At 42.6% G+C, this 23,040-nt stretch overlaps 1 protein-coding gene across 6 annotated transcripts in view; it reads left to right on the forward strand.

Annotated features, from left to right (window-relative positions):
* Positions 1 to 20,075: 20,075 nt before the first annotated feature.
* Ccdc82 (coiled-coil domain containing 82) overlaps positions 20,076 to 23,040 on the forward strand; it is a 36,039-nt gene continuing 33,074 nt past the window's right edge. For 2 of the 6 annotated variants that reach the window (XM_006992793.4, XM_076575644.1), the window contains exons 1-3: positions 20,076 to 20,173; positions 20,796 to 20,912; positions 22,604 to 22,685. The gene's annotated coding sequence lies outside the window, so the exon portion shown is untranslated. The remainder of the gene's footprint in view (positions 20,174 to 20,795; positions 20,913 to 22,603; positions 22,686 to 23,040) is intronic. The other 4 variants (XM_076575647.1, XM_076575649.1, XM_006992792.4 and 1 more) reach the window with 2 other exon arrangements.

Genomic DNA, 23,040 nt, shown 5'->3' on the forward strand with positions numbered 1-23,040 from the left:
TTAAAAAATAGTCCTCAAAATAATGTTGAAAATCCCAGTTACCAGTTACATTTCAATACTTCTCTCTTTTAATTCTGTAAAGGAAAATAAATTTGGCTTACAAAAACAACAACAACAAAGGCATGTGCATGCACATACTGAAGATAGAAAGAAATCAAAATCCCTTTGTTCACAAATGACATGGCAGGCTCCATAGGAAATTTCAAAGCATTGATAAAAAAAAATAACAATTAGAAGTAGTGCTTGATTAATTATAGTAGGCTGCAAGATACAAGTCAATATTCAAAATTTAATTACTTTTGCATATTTCAGAAATGAATGTTTGAGATTTAAATGTAGAAGCATTAGTACTGAAGAAAGAGAAGAGAAACACTAAGCAGCATGCAGCACCATGGGCCCATCTGCAACCCCACGAAAATAAAATAAACCTAACGAAGTATGTGCAAGACCATATGAGAAAACTACAAAACCACAATAAAGAAACCAAGGCTCCAAACAGAAGAGAGCTAGATACCCATGTTTGTGAGAAAACTGTCCAGTCTCCTCAGCTTGATATGGAGTGTCAAGATCTCATGGGACAGGAGACAGAACACGACACTGTCTCAAGGGAGTGGGGGCTGTAAAACCTACAAGCCGTAGTGCATATCTAGCTTCCTTGTTACTTTATACAGACCTGATTTAATGTTGCATCAAAGGAACCCATTATTCTCTTTCCTATATTGTCTACTCTGACAACCCTACAAATCATCTGGTAGTTCTCAAAGATGGTTGCATTAAGGAACCTAGGAATTTAAAACAAAGCAAAACAATAGCATCATCAACATAGATATCCTAGATGAAATATTCTAGATCAAACAGTTGCTCTGGAAGGACTCATACTGATAATTCTTAAAAGACCTATAGGATTTTCAGTGAGAATAATTGTTCTGAATTTCAGAAAGGACTAATTACTCACCAAGATGTTTATTTTCCTGTACTATTGTGTGAAACTGTCCCAGCACAGCAGCTATCTACGGAGTCATTCCCATCATCCCAGCCCACTCCTAGCCCTGTACCTATCCCACGTGACTGGTTTCTCCCAATAGTATATACCTAGATAGCTGCTGAGAAAAGGAAGACACTAGAGTGCGGCCTAGAGACCTGCCTAGTATAGTCGAGATTCTAGATTCAATCCTCATTTCTGGGACAAAAGCAGCTACTAGGTATTTCTCATGTTGTTTACTGTGTGCTCACTTCATGAAGAAAAGGCTGATATGAATTAAGATTCACTTAAAAGTCACACACTGGCCAAACCCTATAAGAGAAAAAAGAACTAACTGTGTTAAGCTTTTAACATGTTTGTTTCATTACTGGTTTCCCAAATAAAGGAATTAGCATCTTAAAGTGTAGTGATACCATGAGAAAAACCTATTATTAGTAAGCACAAAATTAGAAGTAAAGGACATTCCAGAAATAACCACCAGATGGTGGAAAGAGGGAAGTGATTTTATCATAGATATCATTTTCAGAAACCTGGAATATAGATCATGAGCCTAGGAAAAGTAACTCTGAGACAGGACCATTGTGAGCCCTTTGGGAAGCTTGGCAGTATCAGGAGCACTATTTGGTCATAACTGCAGCAGAGAACAGGTGGTTAGTGTTAGCATTCAGGCATTGCACTGGCCTGCCCTCCGGGTCCTCAGCTGCAGCCACTAAGAGCACCCTCTGTGCACATGTACTTGTTAGTACTCAGGCATTTACGCTGGCCTGCTCCAGGTCCTGACAGAATACATCATCATCACCGGCCACTCCCTGTGTGCTTGTGCTAAATCCCCTATAAAAGGCAAGCTCCTCCTGTTTCCGATTCTCTTTCTTTGCAGATTCTTGCCCCCAGAGGCCATCCTCTACGCCCCTTCCCCTCCCTTACCCCAATAAATCTCCCATGTGAATTCTGTTGTATGGTTTGACTCTCTCTCCCACCACTGCTAACTACAACATGGGTGCCAGCACTCGAGCAGGCCCTCCTGGTGGTCCCTCCCTCCTGCAGGAAGTCTGAGGCACGCTGGGACCCTGGACCCCGCCCGCTTGCCATAGCCTCACTTTCCAACTAACCACTGGCTGGGCTCTCCATCCAACACTGGCAACAATTGGTAAGTTTCCCTTCTCCCAGTCGGCATCCGTGCTTCCCTGGACCCGTGGGAGTGACTGTTGAGTGTCCAGCACCTCTCTGGTGTTCTCAGAGATAGGGAACACTCAACCAACCATGGTCTTCAAGGTTACATTGGACCACCTTCACCAACAATCACCCCCGGCCATTTCCCAGGAGTGAGGCTTCGTCTCTCCAGCATGGTTTCTCACCTGTTGGCCCCACTGGCCAACCCTGATACTAGGCAACCACATGTCTCAGGCTTAGAGCCCTTGGCCCCTGTCCTTGTGTGACAGCATACAGGACAGTGTACGCCTACTCAGCCTTGGACCCTGTCCTTTGCACCCACTTTCACTCCTCCATTACTCGCTCCTGCTCTGCTCTGCAGCACCCTCCATCTCTCTACCCAGTCCAACCCGGCCACAGTTCTCCTTTTGCGAGGGGTTGCCAGGGTGTATGGACTGGTTAAGGTATGTGTCCCCTTTTTGTCAAGTGAACTCTCTCAAAGAGAAAAAAAAAAGCTGGGGTCTTGTACATAAAACTCTACTTCTTTCATTAAAGAGTTCCAGTACATCACCCAATTGTATAGTCTCACCTTCCTTGATGTGTATAATGACTCTAGGTAAGAACCTACTTCCTGAGGAATGCGGGTGAGTTTGGGAGCAGGCTAGAACACATGCAGACGAAATACACCAGACTAACGTAGCTCATCCGGTCAGGACTGAGGCAGTCCGGGACAGGGATCCTATATGGGACTATAATAATAGCCCAGAGGGTGTTCTAGCTAGGGATCAGTTTACAATCTGCCTCCTGGCTGTTCTCCATAAGACTGCCCTTAAACCAGTTAACTATGAAAAACTCCAAGAAATTGTCCAGGACAAACAGGAAAACCCGGCTCAGTTCCTAGAATGCCTCACAAAGGCCCTCTTACACTATACCAATCTAGACTCTGAAAACTCGGAGGGCATTTAACTCCTTATGACCTATTTCTTTTCCCAGAGCTTCCCTGACATTAGGGCCAAACTTAAGTGTCTGGAGAGAGGATCCCTAACCCCACAGGCAGAAGTCTGAGTGCTGACCTTTAAGGTGTACCATGGGAGAGATGAAAAATTCCATCAACAGAAATGCCAAATGCTGGCTGAGGCCATTCAACCAGCTTTGGTGACTGCCTGGGCTCCCTTGCCTCTCAAGGCTCCAGGACCACTGAGCCCCTGCTTAAAACATGGACAAGAGGGTCACGGGGCCAGGACCTGCCCTGATCCCCACAGGCCACTCAGGCCATGTGCAAGGTGCCACCAAGAGGGACATTGAACTGTTGACTGCCCCCATCCCCTGTGTAGCATGGGGACATCAGATGCAGACCACCCTCCAGCCAACCTTTCAGGTCTGGCCATGGACAACTGAAGGGGCCCGGGCTCCTTTGACCTGACCACTGTCGTTTCTGACAGGGATCCCTGTGTACTCAATATAGTATCAGGGAGAACCATCTCCTTCCTCCTGGATGCTGGGGCGTACTTATTCATTCCTGGTGGAGTTTGGGGGGCCCACCTCCCCATCTCATTCCCCCATTGTTGGGGTAGAGGGACAGCCTTACCTACCTCACCAGACCCCACCACTCGATTGCCTTTTCAGGGTTATTCCTCTCACTGATTCCTTCCTGATGGTGCAAACTTGTCCCATCCCCTTACTGGAAAGGGATCTTTTAACCAAAATGGAAGCCTCTATTTCTTTTGCTCCCCTCATTTGCCTGACCCCAGACTCACCAGCAGCCCCTCACCTCCTCCTCCTAGCCACCCACCATACTGGTTCCAACACATCATTTCCTCTGCCAGCCCCCCAGGTGGATCCCCAAGTCTGGGACACTCAAAACCCCTCTGTAGCGAAACACCATTCTCCTGTTCTCATCCATTTACAGAACCCTATCAAGTACATTATGCAAGCCCAGTACCCACTCTCACTCCAGAGTCTCAGGGTACTTACACCTACCATCTCTGACCTCCTAAGAAAAAAACTACTTTGTCCCACACCTTCTCCCTTCAACACTCCCATACTTGCGGTTAAAAAGCCCAGTGGGACCTACCACTTGGTTCAAGACCTCCAGCTCACTAATTCTGCAGTGGCCCTGCTCTACCCTGTGGTGCCTAACCCTTACACGTTCCTCTCCACTGTCCCCTCAGGGACCTCCCATTTCTCAGTCCTGGATCTCAAGGACGCTTTCTTCTCTGTCCCTTTCAGCACTCAGTCTTAAAACATCTTTGCTTTCATTTGGACAGACCCTGACACCCACCTCTCCACCCAGCTCACTGGACTGTCCTACCTCAGGGGTTCCAGGACAGCCCACACCTATTTGACCAGTCCCTGACTTCTGATCTACTCTCTGTCTCTTCCCAAATCTAAACTCATACAGTATGTAGATGACCTTCTCCTCTGCAGTCCACCCCTACAAATAAGCCAAACTAACACCTCTGCTTGTGGTGATATTTTAATTGTGCTGAAATGTGATATTTTATTTGTATGTTAACAAATAAAGTTTACCTGGAGATCAGAGGTCATAACGAGCCAGGAACAGAAGTCAGGCAGTGGTAGCCCATGCCCTTAATCCAATCACATGGCAGGCAGAGTCTCTGTGTGGTCAAGGATGTAGCTGGAGGGCTTCTCTCCAGGTTCCCCAAGCCCCGCAGTCCCACAATCCACTTTTAAAATAATCACTCAGACACTTATATCACTTATAAACTGTATGGCCGTGGCAGGCTTCTTGCTAATTGTTCTTTTATCTTAAATTAACCCATTTCTATAAATCTATACTTTGCCACGTGGCTGGTGGCTTACCGGCATCTTTACATGCTCTTGTCCTGGCGGTGGCTGCAGTGTGTCTCTCTCAGCCTTCCGCTTCCCAGAATTCTCCTCTCTCCTTGTCCCACCTACTTCTTGCCTCGTCACTGGCCACCAGTGTTTTATTTATATAGAACAATATCCACAGCACTTGCCCTTTTTTCTTTTTTTTTTTTTTTAAAAAAAAGGAAGGTTTTAACTTTAACATGGTAAAATTATATATAACAAAACAATTACCGAGGAAGAATTATAGTTACAATATTAAAGAAGATGTCCTATCTATCTTATATTTGTGAGTTTAAGGTTTTATATCTAACTTATCTTTTATCATAACTGAGGAAATTACAACTATCTAGTTTTCAACCACATCAAAGACCTGAGAAGGAACATAATGGTACCTGAGAAATGGTAGATGGATGCAAGCAACTTTCGGGAATCTTGCAAGAGTAGACCAAGACAGCTGGCAGCCTGGACAGTCACCTAATGTTTCTCAGCATTGTTGGTGCATTCAGATTGGCTACAGGCCTAGAATATCTGACAGACCATTTTCAGAAGCAGGAATTTTGAGAGACCATCTTACCCTGTCTTGGCAGAGTACAGTGGTCACTTTCCTTGTGTCCCGCTTGTCCAGAAAGGACAGCATTGCATTTGTACTGTCAGCCATCAAGGCAAGGGCAGTTCTTTGCCCAGTAGGCCATTTTGTGCCAAAAAGACAAACTTCCAAATGGAAATGTCTTAGAAGCCCAACATTCTCTCGGGATCAATTGGTGCAGCCAGGAGCAATTGTGTCTCACATCAACAGAATTTTAAGTTATTTAAATGCCATATTCTCTAGGTCTATGAAGTGTTTGAAGATTACCTATCTATCTGAAATATATCTATGTATACCTAGAAAACTTAACTAACATGGCTACAGATATGATTATCATAGATGACTAATTATTAATCTATTTTTAATTATCCATTACAATTTTAAATGAGTTACATAAACATAATACCTCAAACAAGAATAGAAATATATATATATACACAGTATAACAATATTAACTTCAAGTTTGTATCAATAAACTAAAATCCATACCAATGTAAAACATTTTAAACATAAACTAAAATCTATACCAATGTAAAACATTTTAAACAAGTTGTTCTTTAAAAGTAGGTTAATTAATCTATCCTTTTATCTTATCATCTCTATATCCTCCTATATATCTATATTATATCCCCTTTTCTTTTTTAGAAAGAGATCACATTTATAATCAATCTGTTTTAAATAAAAATATTGGTTTTCTCTGTCCTACACCAGAGGGCTCTTCTGATTTGGGACACAAGAATTGACTAACCATTTTTTTTTTAAAGCAATATGTCTGGGTTTAGAGGGGGAGTGAGCCAATTCCACCTCTAAAGCCAGCTTGGTATATTTGGGAATTTGGGCGTAGCATCTCTTACTACTTCCTGCTGGAGGGGGGCGCTGTATCTTATGGGGATGCAAAGAAAATTTTAGACCTATGGGGTAGTCCGTGAGGCTGTATTGTTTGAACCAGTTGCCTTGAAACCGCTCTGGATGCTGGATCATCTGGGCCATGGTGTCATCGGAGACCTTTCAGGGGGTCTTGGCTGTTGAAACCTGATGTATCTTAATCTGGAACAAATCCACAGCCTCTGGCTTTCTGTGGAAACAAAAGCAGAACTTCTTTTCCAAAGCAACATATCCTTAAATCCAAATTGTGAAGTCAAGTTACCTTTAAAATATGCATATTGGTTTAATTCAATATCTTTTTTGATCAAATGTTTTTTTGCAGTTAAAAATCCCAAAGACAACACAATCCAGATTGTCTGTGTAATATTCATCTTTACGTGGCTTTTTACATTAATTTTTTTGTCTCTTTCAAGCCTACGTATATTTTACACACATTGTAAACGATGTTATCTGAATCAGTCTTTTTGTGAGCCTATTGCTTTAAACTGCATCCTTCTGAGCCTGAAACAGCGCTGTGGCTGCTGGCTCCGCCCACTTCAGCTTCCCAACATGGCAGTGGTACGTTTTCCGCCAGCTCTGGGAGTCATCAAATCTCAGAAATAGTGGGTCTAAGCTTTTATCAAAGCAGCATGTAGCCCAGAAACCTTTTTTTTTTTTTTTTTTTTTAAATACTAGTAAAGACTAAATCTACTACACAGTATAATGTGCCTCTGGCAGACGCCTCATTTCCGCGCTGCTGGTCAAACGTACACGCCAGGAACCCACCAGTGTTCAAACCCGCGTTTTGCGGCGTCTAGCTGCTCATAGGAGACAAGAAGCAGGAACCTGGTTTTGGCTCTGTTTAGAATTGGTTATTAAATATTCTCAGGTTTAAGGTGGAAACTCGAGCCGTTGGGCGCCATTTGTAGCTGGAGGGCTTCTCTCCAGGTTCCCCAAGCCCCGCAGTCCCACAATCCACTTTTAAAATAATCACTCAGACACTTATATCACTTATAAACTGTATGGCCGTGGCAGGCTTCTTTGCTAATTGTTCTTTTATCTTAAATTAACCCATTTCTATAAATCTATACTTTGCCACGTGGCTGGTGGCTTACCGGCATCTTTACATGCTCTTGTCCTGGCGGTGGCTGCAGTGTGTCTCTCTCAGCCTTCCGCTTCCCAGAATTCTCCTCTCTCCTTGTCCCACCTACTTCTTGCCTCGTCACTGGCCACCAGTGTTTTATTTATATAGAACAATATCCACAGCACAAGGACACAGCCAAGCATGGTGACACAAGCCATTAATCCCAGTATGAACTGTAGACAGACAGTGATGAGGAAGTCATGTGACTGGGCTTAGAGCCAATGAAAAGGCAGAACAGGAAAGCAATAAAAATGCAATAAAAAAGCAATAAAAAAGCTCTCTCTGGGGAAGCAGTGGTGGTGTGGCGAGGTGGTTAGATAAGGTAGTTATGGCTCTCTGATCTCTTTGGCTATTTCCTCTGTATTTGGCTCTGTATTTCTTATTTACTAAGACTGTTTAGAAATTCATCTATATCTGCTCTTCTAAATTTCATGTCCAACTGAGGCTATAGATGTCCACTGCTGGCCACATCAGACCAACAACTCCATCATCTCTAAGGGAAATAACCGAGCTGATGAGGCAGCTAGAACTGCAGCCTTCCTGAGGCCCAGACTCACCTCACCCACTGCAGGAAATCCTGGCACTATAACCCACACCCCCACTGTCACCCCCCATCTATACCAGCTCTTTCATCCTAACAGCCAAGCTCTATCTCACTTTGTCAAGACCTGCCTGCAGCCTACCCCTGAGGACTTGCATTTCTTAAGAACTATTACTGCCTCTTGTAAAATCTGTCAAATGTCAGACCCCAAATCCAAATACTACAGCCCTTATTTTCCTACCCACCAGGCCAGAGACTCCCTCCTAGGGACTGACTTTACCCATATGCCCTCAGTCAGATGAGTTAGGTACCTCTTGGTCTTAGTGGACACATTCACAAACTGGATAGAGGCATTCTCAAGCACTAACAAAAGAGCTCAGACAGTCTCTGACCTCCTTCTCTGGGAGATCATTCCCCGATTTGGAATCCCCACCTCATTCCAGTCAGACAGTGGTCCTGAATTCACCTCCCAGGTTTCCCAAACCCTATCTAAAGCCCTCAGCATTCCTTGGCATTTCAGTATCCCATAAAACCATCCTCAGTCCTCAAGAAAGATAAAACAAACTAACCACTCCCTAAAAAACACCCTTGTTAAAATGGTCACAGGAACTTCACTTCGATTGGATAAAGCTCCTGCCTCTGGCTCTTTTCAGGCTCCAGGATCTCCCAAGCAACCCCTTTCCATCTCGTCATTCAAGCTCATGTATGGGGGGCAGTTCTAACACCTATCTCTCAGCCAAACCCTCACCTCTCCCTGATCACCTACTCACTCCCTTTCTCTGTCATCTCTGCTCTCTCCTATGGAACTTTACCAACCACTCCCTACCCCTACCATGCGCCAACCCCTGTCCATCCCTAATCAACATTGGGGATTAGGTCCTTCTCTATTCCCTCACCAGTGTCCTTCCCAATGTCCCTCACCCCTTTCCCTTAAATGGCAGGGCTCCTCCAAGGTAATTCTTGTAATTCCCACAGCTGCTAAGCTTGAGGGCTTCCCTCACTGGATTCACTTATCCCACCCCAAGCCCTTTAATCCCTTACCTCAAGGCAATGTTCTTTCATACACATCAATTGCAACAGGACCCTGTTCTTTTAAGTTTCAGAGTATACTGAGATCAACTATCCCCAATTCCAGAAGAATGAGGCTTCACCCTACAGCTGTGCTCAATTCTACTGGATTGAGAACCCCATATGGACGTGGATGCTTTCCTTCCTGACCCCTCTCCTCATTCCTCTGTGCCTACTAATCACACCCTGCTTCATCAATTTCTTCTCTATGTATCTCCAATGACACATTCAAAAATCTCTAATCAAACAATAATTAGCTATTGTTACAAGAATGCCAACCATTAGTCACAGAGCTAGAGCCTCCAACACTACCAAATATGCCCAGCTGGTAGGAACCAACAGCACCCCAGAGATTCCACACCCTCCCAGACAGCAAAAAAGAGACTCACAGAATAGATTTCAATGTAACTTTTTATAATTCCTTTATTTAAAAGGAACTTTCTACAATGACTGCCCTCAGTAATCAATCACCCATGTCTCCTGGTGAATTGAATAGAAAGAGGGTGTCAAGGTGATGCTGTAGTGATGGGAAAGGAACAGGTGCTTTAAGGTTTGTTTATGTGAAGATAGGAAAGCTTAAGTGGTGATAAGGAGAAAGTAATTTGAGATATAAAAAAGAATGAAATGTGTTCCAGATTTCTCTCTGGTCCTATGCTACTATTACATTAGGACTCCAAAAGCTCATAGCCTTAACATTAATCAATGGAATTCTGATAAGCTATTAATCTAGCTCTGGCAACATACTAACCACTATACTACTACTACCATAGCCACAAGCTCAACATTTTAAATTCCCTTTGGTTGCTTTCTAATGATTCAAAGGCATGAGTACACTGCTGTTTCTACAATGTAAATTTCAGTACAGATTATAAACATAATGCTAATGGAAATGCTAATGTGCCTAAAACTAACCTTTTTGCAAACTCAAATAATTCTTTAAGGATTTTAAGTAAAATGTTTGTCCAGGCCTTGGATTCTGCCTGATCATCATAGGCTTTCTCTAACTGAGAAAGACCACAAGCTCCAACATAGCTTTAAGCAAATGGTACCAATCAAAGTAAGTTTGTAACTGCATGGACCATTGAGCAAGGACCTGCTGAAAGTAGGGGGAATCTGGGCCTGACTCATTAGCTGCCTTCTGGATGAGGGAGAGGTCAGCTATGGGGATGGGAATCCAGGGCTAGGCATTGGCAGTTGGGCCTACCTTGAACAGGAAGGCTTCTATGGGCCTACAGACTGATAGTGGCACAGGCTATGAGGGTTGTAAGACATCTGGCACCACAGGAGAGTAGCCACCTCCTAAGGCAGGTGGGTATTGGGGTAGATCACCCCAAGAATACCATGCCAGAAAGGTAGCTGCCAGCAGTGGTGATGGAGCAGAGGGGGTAGCAGTGCATGACTAATGCCAGCCTACCTTCTCCTTGACAGATTTGGTGAGACCCAAATTGATAGCTGCATTCTCCTTGACAGATTTCGGGGGGCGGGGGCCCATACTGACAACTATGTTCACCTTGACAGATTTGGCGGGACCCAAACTGACAAGTTTCCCGGGCCCCAAACTGTCTGTCTTCTCATCATTGGATCTCATAGAGATATCCGACAGGGAAGTGGTGGGGGTGATGGAAAGATTACCCATCTTTTAGAGGGAAACAGCAGGCAAACAGCAGTCAGAGAGAAGATGACAGTCAACAGGGGTGGAATTTGTATCAGACCCTTATGTCTTGTGCTTAGTGGAGGACTTCTGTGGGTTTTTTTTAGGCCATGGCTGTATGCCCACATGGTGTCTATGGATGAGAGACAGCATTCGGGAGCTGTGCCTTAGTTCTACCTCCTGAGGGGTCAATCCTTATGTAGAGGCGCCGGGCAAACTGAAATGAAAAAAAAAAAAGTGCCTTCCTAATGGGATGGGCAGGCAAACATGACAGATAACACAAAAGAAGGAAAGAAATAGGGGTCCCGATGCTTACCTGTCAAAGGGACCAAAAGAACACAACACTGAGGGGCCTTCTCAGCAAAGCACACTGTCTTGGGGGTGCTGTCAAGCATCATGAGTAAAGAGAGGGAGATGATCAGAACCTGCCCTGAGAGAAAGTAACAGAAGCCCCATGTTCAAGCACCAGATATTGCTGGATTCTAACAGCTCCCTTGGGGGAAGGGGTGAGAAGGCACGGCATCAATGACACAGACACTGGGAGTCAGTTGAAGGCAAATAACAAACTCCTTTATTTAACAATGGAGAAGGCCTTATATACCCTCCTCCCAGCACCTAGTCTGTGTCCCAATATGGTAGCATTTTGTGGTTGTCCCTCATTGGCTGGACATGATCAGGAACTCTGACAATGACCAGGAACTCTGACAGCTCCTGTTGCTAGGTCCTCAGGCAGACTCCAGGTTGGCTCATAAAGAGTATGTTATGAGTATGCCTTGGCAACTGGTCTAAGCCAATTTCCTTGACCCTATGGGCCTGTCTTACTATAGGAGTCGACTTGGTTCCACCTTGAACAGGTCAGAGGCACTCTAGATAAGTACCGTCACAATACAACATTTACGTTTCCCAACCTTCTTTGGTTTGGGAACTCCCATCTCTCAATTACCAGGACCTAAGAAAAAAATTCTCCCCCTAAACTTAACTTTATCTTCTGCTTTGAGCATCTTGCCACATCCAAGCAGTTCTGGATGGTCCCACAGAGTCTGGACAGCGAAATGAAACAGCCAGCTATCCCAGGACATGGCCATTATCCCAGCTTTCTCAGGTTCACCCAAAGATGTCAGTGCCCCCAGGTCAACAGGAAGCAGTCTCAAGAACACAGTGCCCTCATTCCCGCCTCATCTGCCACCCCTCCCTATTTCCTCACCATTTTATAATACATAAAAGGGAGGAATGTCAGCATTCGAGCATTATACTGTCCTGCCCTCAGAGTCCTCAGCTGCAGCCACTAAGAGCACCCCCTGTGTGCATGTGCTTGTTAGTATCAGGCATTTAAGCTGGCCTGCTCGGGGTCCTGACAGAATACGTATTCATCTATGGCCACCTCCTGTGTGAATGTGCTAAATCCCCTTATAAAAGGCAAGCTCCTCTGATTTCCGGTTCTCTTTATCTGCTGCTTCTCACCTCCAGAGGCCAGCCTCTGTGTCCTTTCCCCTCTCTTACCCCAATAAACTTCCCGCATGCGTTCTGTTGTATGGTGTGACTCTCCCCCACAGCCACTAACTATAACAGTTATCAGGTCTCAGAGATGTTGCTAGGAGACCTACAGTCTCATCTCGCAAAGCTAGCTGGACTACTACTGAGGTTGAGAACGTCTATTTAGGAGCTGAAGGAATGGGTCAGTGGGAAAGCATGAGGACCCACGTTTATATCCCCAGCACCTATGTAAAAAGGTAAGTATGGTGGCATATGCCTACAACCCAGTGCTGGGAGGCAGAAAAGAAGGATCCCAGGGCCTCACTGGGCCAGCTTGTCTACAAGAAATAACAAGTTTTAAGTTCAGGGAGAAAGCCTGTCTCAAAAACTGTGTGGTGGTAGAAGCCATCTCATTGTTAACCTCTGGCTTCCACAAGCACAGGCACAGAGGTGTGTACCCTACCACACACACAAAGAAGTTCTGCTCTAGAGTAACTAACTGGCAAGAGGAAAGAAATTAATGTTTGTTGTTCCTTCTCGTGTTTGGCAATGTTTGAAAAAAGGAAAAAAAGATGAACTCAGCAAATAGCTACGACTAGAAGTAAGAGGGCTAGAAACTATTCCAAATATGTGGGGCTTTTATAGGTCTCATAAATAATCCTCCAGAGGCCAACAGGAGGAAGGAAATCTGACAGAAAATGCAAAGCTTTCCTTGAACTTTCAGTTAAACAAAGCAATTCATCCTTATGGTTAAGATTACACTAAGATTTTTTTTTCTTTCTCCAAGTATTTTTTGCCTTGTGTACACTAAGCAACTGTCTATGGAACTACTGAGACTCAGACAACATCAAGGACAACTCTCCCTTCTAGCAGAATAACCTCGTGTCTCTCATACCAGAATCTGTCTTTCATTTCTACCCTTTCAAGACGTAAGATTTTGTTCTCCATTGTCTCCTCTCTGCTGTAAATCTGAATACAGATGGTCTCAGTCATATACCACACATATCCTAGAACACGCCTTATGTGTAGGATACAATAGTTCCTTGAAAGTTATATATTCACTAACATAATATTCTATAAAGTGCTGATCCCCTGGTGTTTGGTCTTTAGATGTCCATAGCCCAGTACTAAGAGACAAAAGGAAAAAAATCACTCCATGACAATTCGTATGTGTCCTAAAAGTAATTTTCACACTAGGAATGAGTGAGGAAGTAAGTGCCCGCTCCTACTCTCCCAGCTCTAACTGCACGTGGCTGTGAGTCTAAGTCCCGTGGACCACGGACACTGCTTTTAACAAGGCTAACACAAGTACATCTCTACGAGGTACAGTTGGTCTAAGTGTCAAGTTTTGATCTTTTAAGGAAGTTAGGGGCTAAAAAGTGAACTAAATATTGGGGCTCAAGTAGCACCAAGAATCCTACTTCTCAGCTGAAGGAATACATCTGAACTTTTGAAGATGGAGTGACTGGGTCACATAGAAAGATGAAATCACCCAGGAGAAGCAAAAAACAGTATCCCAAAGCAGAAGGTGTACAGAATAGAAACCACTCAAGAAGTGAATAAGCAAAATCTGATTTTCTTTACAGAATGTCACACTATGTAAATGATGTCAGTTGTTTTATGTGAATTCACATAAAACCAGATTGTCCTTTCAAATGTGTCCCTGCCGCGTTCTTCTTCTTTTTTTTTTTTTTGGATTTATTTTATGTATGAGTGCTCTGCCTACATGTACAACTTTTCACCAGAAGATGGCATCAGATCCCACTATAGATGGCTGTGAGCCACACTGTGGTTGCTGGGAATTGAATTCCGGACCTCTGAAAGAGCAGCCAGTGCTTTTAACGACTGAGCCATCTCTCCAGCCCTCAAATGTGTTCCTTTTCCACTCTGATTTTATGATTCTTAAATAATAACATCTTTTATATACATATTTTGAAAAACTTCTTGCTATTTTTATGTATGTGTTTGTGTCTACTTGAGTTTTCTGTGTACTGTATGCATGCAGGAACCTGCAGGGGCCAGAGACACCACTGGGTCCCCTACAACTGTTGTTGGGGGCAATCGTGGGCCACGATGTGGGTCTGGGAACAAACCCAGGTCCTCTACAATAGCAGTAAGTTCTCTTAACTGCTGAGTCATCTCTCCAACCCCTATTCCACTACCTTAAATCCAAAAGACCCACCAGTTTTGTGCATATATTCAGTAGATTTTTGATTCACTAGATTTAAGGAGAAAGAATGGTATTTTTCTCACTGCCACTCTCCATTTCCCCATAAAGCTCCAATCTCTCAGAAAAATTAACTCTTACATAACCCCTCAAAATAGACCCATTGTCCTGGAATTTCTGACCATGAGGCATGTAAGCTTTGTGCTACACACTTTACAGGAGTACTTAGTCAACATATATCAACAGAGAGACTGGCAGGACAAGAGACAGCACCTACAGCTGATCTCTAGTAGGCTGTCAAATGGTGTCTTAAGATAATGGGAACAGGAATTGGGAACTAAGAACTCATAACTTTGAGGTCAAGTGTAGTGTTCAAACAACTTTTAAAATATTCTATCAAATGGGGTCAACTAGTGATTGAAGGCATTTAACTTGGCACGACTCAAAATTCCCTATAGGACAAAGCAGCACAAACCAGAACCCCCAGATCTGGCATGCTGAAATGCACACATCGTAAAGTGCATGTCACCATAGGCCACATTCCTGTGTACATTTCCTTCTTTTCCTTTAACTACCACCTCTATTCTTTCCCCCATATTGTCTTACTTGGAGCTCGTGACCCCTTTCATCTGTTTGTATGTAAATGTATCCATCCATGCTCATATGCTTTTAATAAAGTGTTGAGATGATCCGTATGAGATAAAGAATAAAACTCAGTCAGTACCATCTTTGCAGGCACTGGGTCAAAACTTCCAGAGTCTGATCTGGTGGTTTATTCTTCTTACACATATAAGCAAACCTTTGGGAAAAGGTTTCCACATGGCAATTATCACAACAAAGCTTTAGGCATAGCTACATAGAAACTCCCTAGCAAAGTAGCAAAGCATCTGTGACCTTTGTAATAAGAATGAGTTCTACTGGCTAATAAACAGAGCTTGGGATTAGGGCCTACAAGAAGGATCTGTGATAAGCATAAGGATAGATTCTATTGGTAGAGGATGCAAAGTACATGGTGCTTCTTTCATAAAAGTTCTATTCACTGAGAGACAAAGTTCAGGATTAGGGCCTAAACAATGCTCAGGATACTGGGAGGATTCAGGTGGAAGCTGGCTCCTAATAGAATAGCAAAGGATAACCAGGTTGTCTCACCACCTTTACTCTGGCATTCCAGGTAACCAAGTATCACTGACTATGCAAGTTTCTTTAATGCCTACTTTAAGCTGTGCTTCCTACAGTAATGATTTTCAGTATCTCTAGCCTAGCAAGACTTCCATATTGATAGTATGACGACTCTTCTATTTTCTTCAACATAGTACCGTGAACTTGAAAGAAATCTGCACACAAACCGTTCTTTTTGCTAATACTGGCTTTAACTAGATTGAAGTCAGAAATGATTCTCATTGTGACCTGGAAACTAAAAGGCAGACAATCCAAAGCTTCAAATGCTATGACTGATATAAAAAGGTTAACAGTAGCACTACAAAATAGAGAGGAAGATAAATCTCAAAAAAGAATAAAGGAAAAGGCAATGGTTACCACCAGTGCACTGGGAAACAGATAAAAAAATTCCCATATGTATGGCAAGTGATAGAGGAAGGCAGTAAATAATAAATACTGAATACTGGGAAAGAGTAAGAGTTTGGCTAAATTGATTAGGTAATAAAATTATATAGGCTTTTAGAGTCAAACACCTGAGTTTAAAGTTTACTTATACCAAGTAATAATAAGAGAAATCATAAGAATTTCCATCTAGTTCATAATTAAGAGGACTAAATAATAAAAGTCCACAACTTAGAACACAAACAATATTCAAGAAGCATCCTGGACTAATACAGAACTGCTAGTTTACCCAAAGAAGAGGAGTTTCCCAGTCTAGAGATAGTTACAGATTAAAGTGAACAAGTCAAGGACACAGTGAACCTTTTACTAGTGTTTAAAACCAAATACCTCAACAATCAGGAAGATTTGACCACTAGGTGGCAATGGTACAGGTGCATTTCACATAAAAACTATGTAAATCCAAAAAAAGAACGAAGAGGTTTTCTAGTGTATATTTTCATTTTATAAAAAGTATTTTATATGCAATTTAACTAATAATTTTTATCTAGTTAAATATGCATGTTAACTTCTAGTGCTTTTTTCCACTAGGCACTAAGAATTAATGCTTTGAACACAATTTTAAACACTTATCATAAATTAGTACTTTGAAAAATCTAGACACACACACACACATATAAAACGAAGATAACATAAATTATGGGAAGATAAAAATCCTTTTTAAAGTTTTAGAATCCCAAGACAACAAATGGAAAAAACAAAATATTCAAAACTGTGACTGATTCTATTTCTTTTAATAAATTGAGACCAGACATGCTATAATAAATATAATTTAATCTTAAATTATAGTAATCTTAATATATGAAGACTATTTTCAATAGCATGGATAGACAGAATTAAAAAAGATTGTAAAAACTCTTAAAACAAATTACAAAATTCCTTTTTGTGTCAAAACAATTTTTATCTCTAGCACTTCATAGTTATTTGTGCTTTCTTCAAAAAACAGAACACAAACATATGATTTATCTAAAATAAAAACTTTATTTTTTCATATCAAATAAAATCAGCCAAGTATGACAAAATTTTCAAGTTATAGATATTTCTAAATATTCAGTAAGAAAAATTAAATTTCAAATTTCATGTTTCCCAAATAGTAGTGGGAGTTCATATTATTACATATAATTAAAAACATTCATGAAAAATTAGGTAAATAAATAATTCTATAGTTATCCAACTCAAAATAAAAAAAATCCTTTTCTTCTTTGTATAAATAAACCTAATGTTTCCCAAATTTTCAACACCCAGTTTCCTCCAAATGAACAGATCAAAATACCTCTCATAAATCAGCTTTCTAGTTTCTCTCATTTAATAATTACTTCCTACACATAACTCATTTCCAGAATTATCTTTTCCACCCACAAAAATGTATGAAAACAAATATGATTCTAGTATTTTTATAATTCATAGATATTTCTACCATCATTACTGAACTTCATTTTTTAATTATTATATAACATCCTGAAATCTAGTCATTTTATACAAATAAAAAAAAAAACCAGATAACCACTTAACTTAGTTAGCACAAGACAAAATTGCTATTGAAGCCCTCAATTCAACAAAAGAATTCAGGGAAGTGCTCACTGTATCTAGCTTTTAAAGCTAGAAAATGTAGGGAATGCCACTCTTGGGTCACCAATTTACAGAAGCAAATATATGAGTATGTGTCATTTATATCTGCACACAAGTAGTTGTTATTAACACATATGGGGATAGACACACAATCCTCAAACCACTTCAGTTACATTTTTATATGTATTTCATAGGACTATGTTTGACAATGTAGAACATGAAGAAATTAAACCACATTTCAAAGTGTCACACAAATACAATTATCATAACAAAAGATAAAACTCAAATGTTGCTATTGACTTGAGTTTGTCATTTTCTGTTTATTTCTGATGGTGGCTCTAAGTTTCCGTATTACCAGTCTGTCAGGTAGAATCATATCACCTTGTTGTTCTAGATAATCTAATAAATTCTCAGTCCACTGGAGAGCAGCTGTATGATTTATATGTTTCTCTGGAATCAGTTCAATTCCATCCTCATCATTTTCACTGGAATCATCTGTCTGGCCTTGGGCTCTTCTGATGATTTCACTGTCAGTTAATACTTCGTAACCTGGCTCAGTACTGTCAATCTCAAGCCACTTTTCCATATTTTCCAGAGTCACATTCTCCAGTCCTTTGGTATGCTGTAAAATGGTGGCCACAGTAGCCCCAGAAATGTCTTCTTCATCAAAGTCCAAACCTTCTTTTTCCTCTATTGTAGGAAGAATCTGTTTCCAAGCTCTGCTAATGGTAACTGGCTTTACTAAGTTCCATGCCATTGCTATCTCATAAAGTGCATCCAACAGAGTCAGCTTCTTCCAGAATGACTTCAGGTCATTACCTTCTTCCAAATTGTTCTGGAGAAGACCTGCTCGATAGTTTCTTTTCATGGTTGCTATGACTCCCTGATCCAAGGGCTGAATCGATGAAGCTACATTAGGTGGTAAATATTTTGCAAATATCTGGCCATCATCTGACCTCAGGACATTTTCATTTGGATGTGTTGGGGAATTATCCAGCAAGAGCACGGCTTTTTCCTGTAAGCCTTTAGATCTTAAGTACTCTCGAACCTGAGGTACAAAAATCTTATCGAACCATTGCCGGAAAATGGAGAGATCCATCCATGCACCTTTCTGGCTGAAATAAGACACAGGCAGGTTTAAGGTGTCAGTGGACTTGAAGGAGCGAGGTTTCTTTGCTTTACCCACAACACAAAGTTTAAGTTTGTGTAAGCCTGTTGCGTTGGTACAGCACATAACAGTGACTCTTTCTTCAAATGAGTTGTGGCCAGGAACAGTGCATTTACCTTTAATTACTGCAGTCCTGGAAGGTAGGCACTTCCAAAAGAGTCCAGTCTCATCTGCATTGTAGATCTGCTCTGGCTGCAAATTCTCTCGTTCGATAAAATCTCTAAAGTTGTTACAAAAATCTTCCACAGCAGTCTCATCTCCATTTAATCTTTCATTTCTAATGTTAATCTCTCTAATGCTGTGCCGCTGCTTAAAGCGGGTTAGCCACCCAGCGGAAGGGTTAAAATCACCATCCATTCCCAAAGCGTAGAAAAAGAACTCTGCCCGTTTGGCACAAATTGGTCCAGATACGGGATTCCCTTTCGCTCGCTGCTGATTGAACCATTCTAACATTGCTCTGTCTAGTTCCTCATACATGGATGGCTTCATAGATTTCCTCTTAGCCAGAAGACTTGTGGAATCAGAGCTGCTTGCATATGTTATAATCTTTTCCTTATTTTTTCTTATATCCCTAACTGTTGTTTCCCCAATTCCGTATATCACCGCCAGCTGCTTGGAAGAGCCTCCATCTTCGAGTTTCTTTATTATATCGAGTTTATCTTTAATAGTCAACACCACCCGCTTCCGCTTCCCTGACATGGTGCGAGTCTGGCACTCACTCACACTGTGGCAGCCCTTAAGATTCCTTACTGAGACTTAACAGTCTGGAACACCCGACCTGCTTCAGCCTCTGAAGCAACCTGAGGCTGGGTCAGCAAGGGCAAGGCAGGTGACAGGGAACTGGCGGGGCCGGCCTTCAGCAGAAGTGAGGCGGCGGCGGAGGAGGCCTCTCTCCCTTCCCCTCGGACAACCCGGACTGCGGACTTGTGGCCGCAGGTCTCGCTGCAGCCCGGGCCCCGGGTGCAGGCCCTTCACGAGCCCTGCCACACCCCAAAGTTAGCGCAGAGCGGAAGGGGCTCCCCTTCCTCAGGCAGGGGCCCAGCGGCTGCCCCGCCCGCCCCCGGGCCGTCCGCCCCAGCCCGCTCGCTCGCCCGCTCGCCCGCTCGCCCGCCCCGGGCGCCCCACGCCGCACTCCCACCTCAGCGGCTCCCCAGCGGCGGCGACGCAGCCGCTCCTCCCTTAGCGCGCGCTCCCGGAAGCCGCGCCCCAGCCCGCGCGCTCCGGGCCCGCCCCTGTCCGCCCGGAGGCGGGACTTCCGGCCCTCCCAGGAAGTGGGCGGGACTGTCGGGAAGCTGGGCGGAGGCGGAGGCGGGGACGGAGGCGGGAGCAGAGGCGGCCGCGGAGGCGGAGGCGCTTTGAAAGGTGAGAGCTGGAGGGCGGCTCCTGCGGGTGGGTTCCTGGCGGGAATTCTCTCCCGGGTCTGGTTCCAGTCAGAGACTTAATGGAGTGGGGGGACGCCTCGCCTCCCGCAGAGCCCAGGCGGAGTCCTGTGGCGCGGAAGGGGCCGGCCGGTTCCCTCAGTGTTGCGACCCGCCATCTCTTAGCTGCGCGTCACGGACGCGGGAAGGGGCCCACAGAGTCTCCTCAGACACTGTGAGAGCACAGCGGTCCATGGTTGTCTCCCCTGGATCCTGCCTGTGCAGCTCACCCCTCCGTGGGTGTCTCTTCAGACCCTAACCTGTGAGAGCTCACCCCTCCGAGGATGTTTCCTCAGACCCTAACCTGTGAGAGCTCACCCCTCCGTGGGTGTCTCTTCAGACCCTAACCTGTGAGAGCTCACCCCTTCATAGGTCCCTCCTCAGACCCTAACCTGTGAGAGCTCACCCCTCCATAAATCTCTCCAAAGACCCTCGTCTGTGAGAGCTCACCCCTCTGAGGATGTTTCCTCAGACCCTTATCTGGCTGTGCACAGCTCCTGCTGGGCGTTTCTCAGCACATTCCTATCTGGGTAGAAAACCCCTGTTCACGGTTCTTGTTTCTCTAGACCCTTCTTTGTGGATGCAGAGCCTTTCTGCAGTCTTCTATCAACAGCCATCCCTCCATTTTGGAGCCTGAGCACCCGCTTCCTGCATCTGGGGAATGAGTCCCGCCAGAAAGCCAGGTTGGTAATCATGAATGTGACCCTGGTATTCACACCCCAAAGGATCTTTTCTTCTCTCAGACATCCATCCCTGCTGAATTTAGGGAGCCACAGCCCCTGTCACAGATGCTAATGAATGAACTAGTTATCCTGGATGCCAGGCTGGCAGGACCCACTCTATGAAAGATTGTGAAATATTGAACTATGATGTCAAATGGGAGGCATTGGCTTGCCTCTTAGTATCTTTACTTCATCATTTCTTTTTTTCTGTTGTGTTATGCTGTCCTCTTTTCCAGCTGATAGGAGGACTATGATAGATTGACTCAGACCAGTATGACAAAAACTTAAGCAGAATCAAGCATGCAGCTCTCAAATCCTTTATTGTACTGGTTTGGTTTCAATGTCCCTAGTAATTTCCTAAGATTGTGAGCTCCTTGGGAGCAGAGACTGCATTTATTTCTCCTAGTAGCACCACTGCTCCAGAACACATACTGGCATTTTGATAAATGTTCAATAACTATTTCTTTGGTTTGTAATATTTCCTCTCCAAACCACCATGTAAAAGAAAACATAAAAGAGAGTTGATGTTCTACAAATATCATGAGTTAAATCCCTTCTGGTAGAATTTCCAAAAGAAGCATAGCATTTGCATTTCAAATCAGAGATAAGTATCTATCATCTACCTACATTGTAGAGCAAGTAGGTGATTACAGTGTTAAATATTTTCTTGAGTACAAATTAATCTCAAATTCTAAAAGAAAATGTTTCTTCTGATGAGAGATTCAGGTGGCACAACACAGTACCTTCCTTTACCTATAAAGTTACTTTGAGAGAAAGAACACATTCAAATCTGAATTATCTTTAAGTCACATCCTTTGGCAGACAGACATCAAAGTTAATATGTGCATCTTACATGATAACCATGAAACACATGATAGTATTGACCTTCATTCACTTATTTGGTGATTTCTGGTGGAGTCTTTGTTTTTTTCTTAGCCTGAAGGTAAGAAATAACTTGATAAAATTCTCATCTGATTTTTTTTTAATTCAGCATAAACAAAACTTAAACCCATTTGCATAGATTCTTTTGCAGGTGAATTCTAAACATGGAGATGTCTTACCTATGAACTTGGCTTCGTTTTCTCATTTTTCTCCCCTAGATCACTCACCTTTTTCCTCTGACATTCTTTCCTCCCCAGATAATTTAGTAAAGCTATTCATAATTCAAAAAGAAGAACTAACCACATTCAAAAATCTCCCTTTTGATAACAGGTTTATTTTACCTTATTGATAGAAATGACAATTTTGAAGTAAGACAAACCCTGGCAAATGTGCAGTTTGCCAAATGAAACTTAAATAAAATATACCTTCTGAAAAGGTCAAAGTCTTCATTTTTCCATAGAAATTTTTGCTTTGGACTTTACCAAGGATTCCCTTAAATTTTGTGGTTGATGTCATCAATAAAATGGTAGAGGGAAATCTGCAGCTTTCCATCTCTTGCATTTTTTCTCTTACCTAATGGATAATTTTCAAAAATTTTTGAATTAACCCACCATGTGCACTTAAATTCAGTTACATATTTTTAGAAAAGCATGTTTGTTAACTCATCATTTTGATGGTTGTTTTCTGAAAGTAAAATTTAGCATGAATAAGAAATAATATTACTTTAAAGTGTTAATTTTTTACTGTGTGGACACACATGATATTACCAGCAGTCATTGTGTAGCACTGGACGGGGATCAGGAGGCCTGGCTTCTAACACTGCTCTGTCACTAGCAAGTTCTGTGATCTTTGGTAAGTCATTTAAACTCTATGTACATGACTTTAATATTTGTATATGAAGATAAATAGTACCTTCTTTGGAAGATCATTTTCAGGATTTAAAAATAAAGATGAAAGTATACTGTTCAATTTTAAATACAGGTGATTTCTTTTATACCTTCATTATGTACAGTCATATGTCTTTTTAATAGTGTGATAGTCTTAATCATTTCTACTATTGTGCTAGAAATTACCCATTGTAAGATAAATGTCCTTTGAGTATGTTGTAGTTTCATAAGAGCAATCTGGTGTATGTGAATCTGCTTTGTGTACTAAAATAAAATCATCTTTCACTTTAACATTTCTTACTGTCCATATTTACTTTCAT

This window comes from Peromyscus maniculatus, chromosome 7 (assembly GCF_049852395.1).
Source record: "Peromyscus maniculatus bairdii isolate BWxNUB_F1_BW_parent chromosome 7, HU_Pman_BW_mat_3.1, whole genome shotgun sequence".
NCBI lineage: Eukaryota > Metazoa > Chordata > Mammalia > Rodentia > Cricetidae > Peromyscus > Peromyscus maniculatus.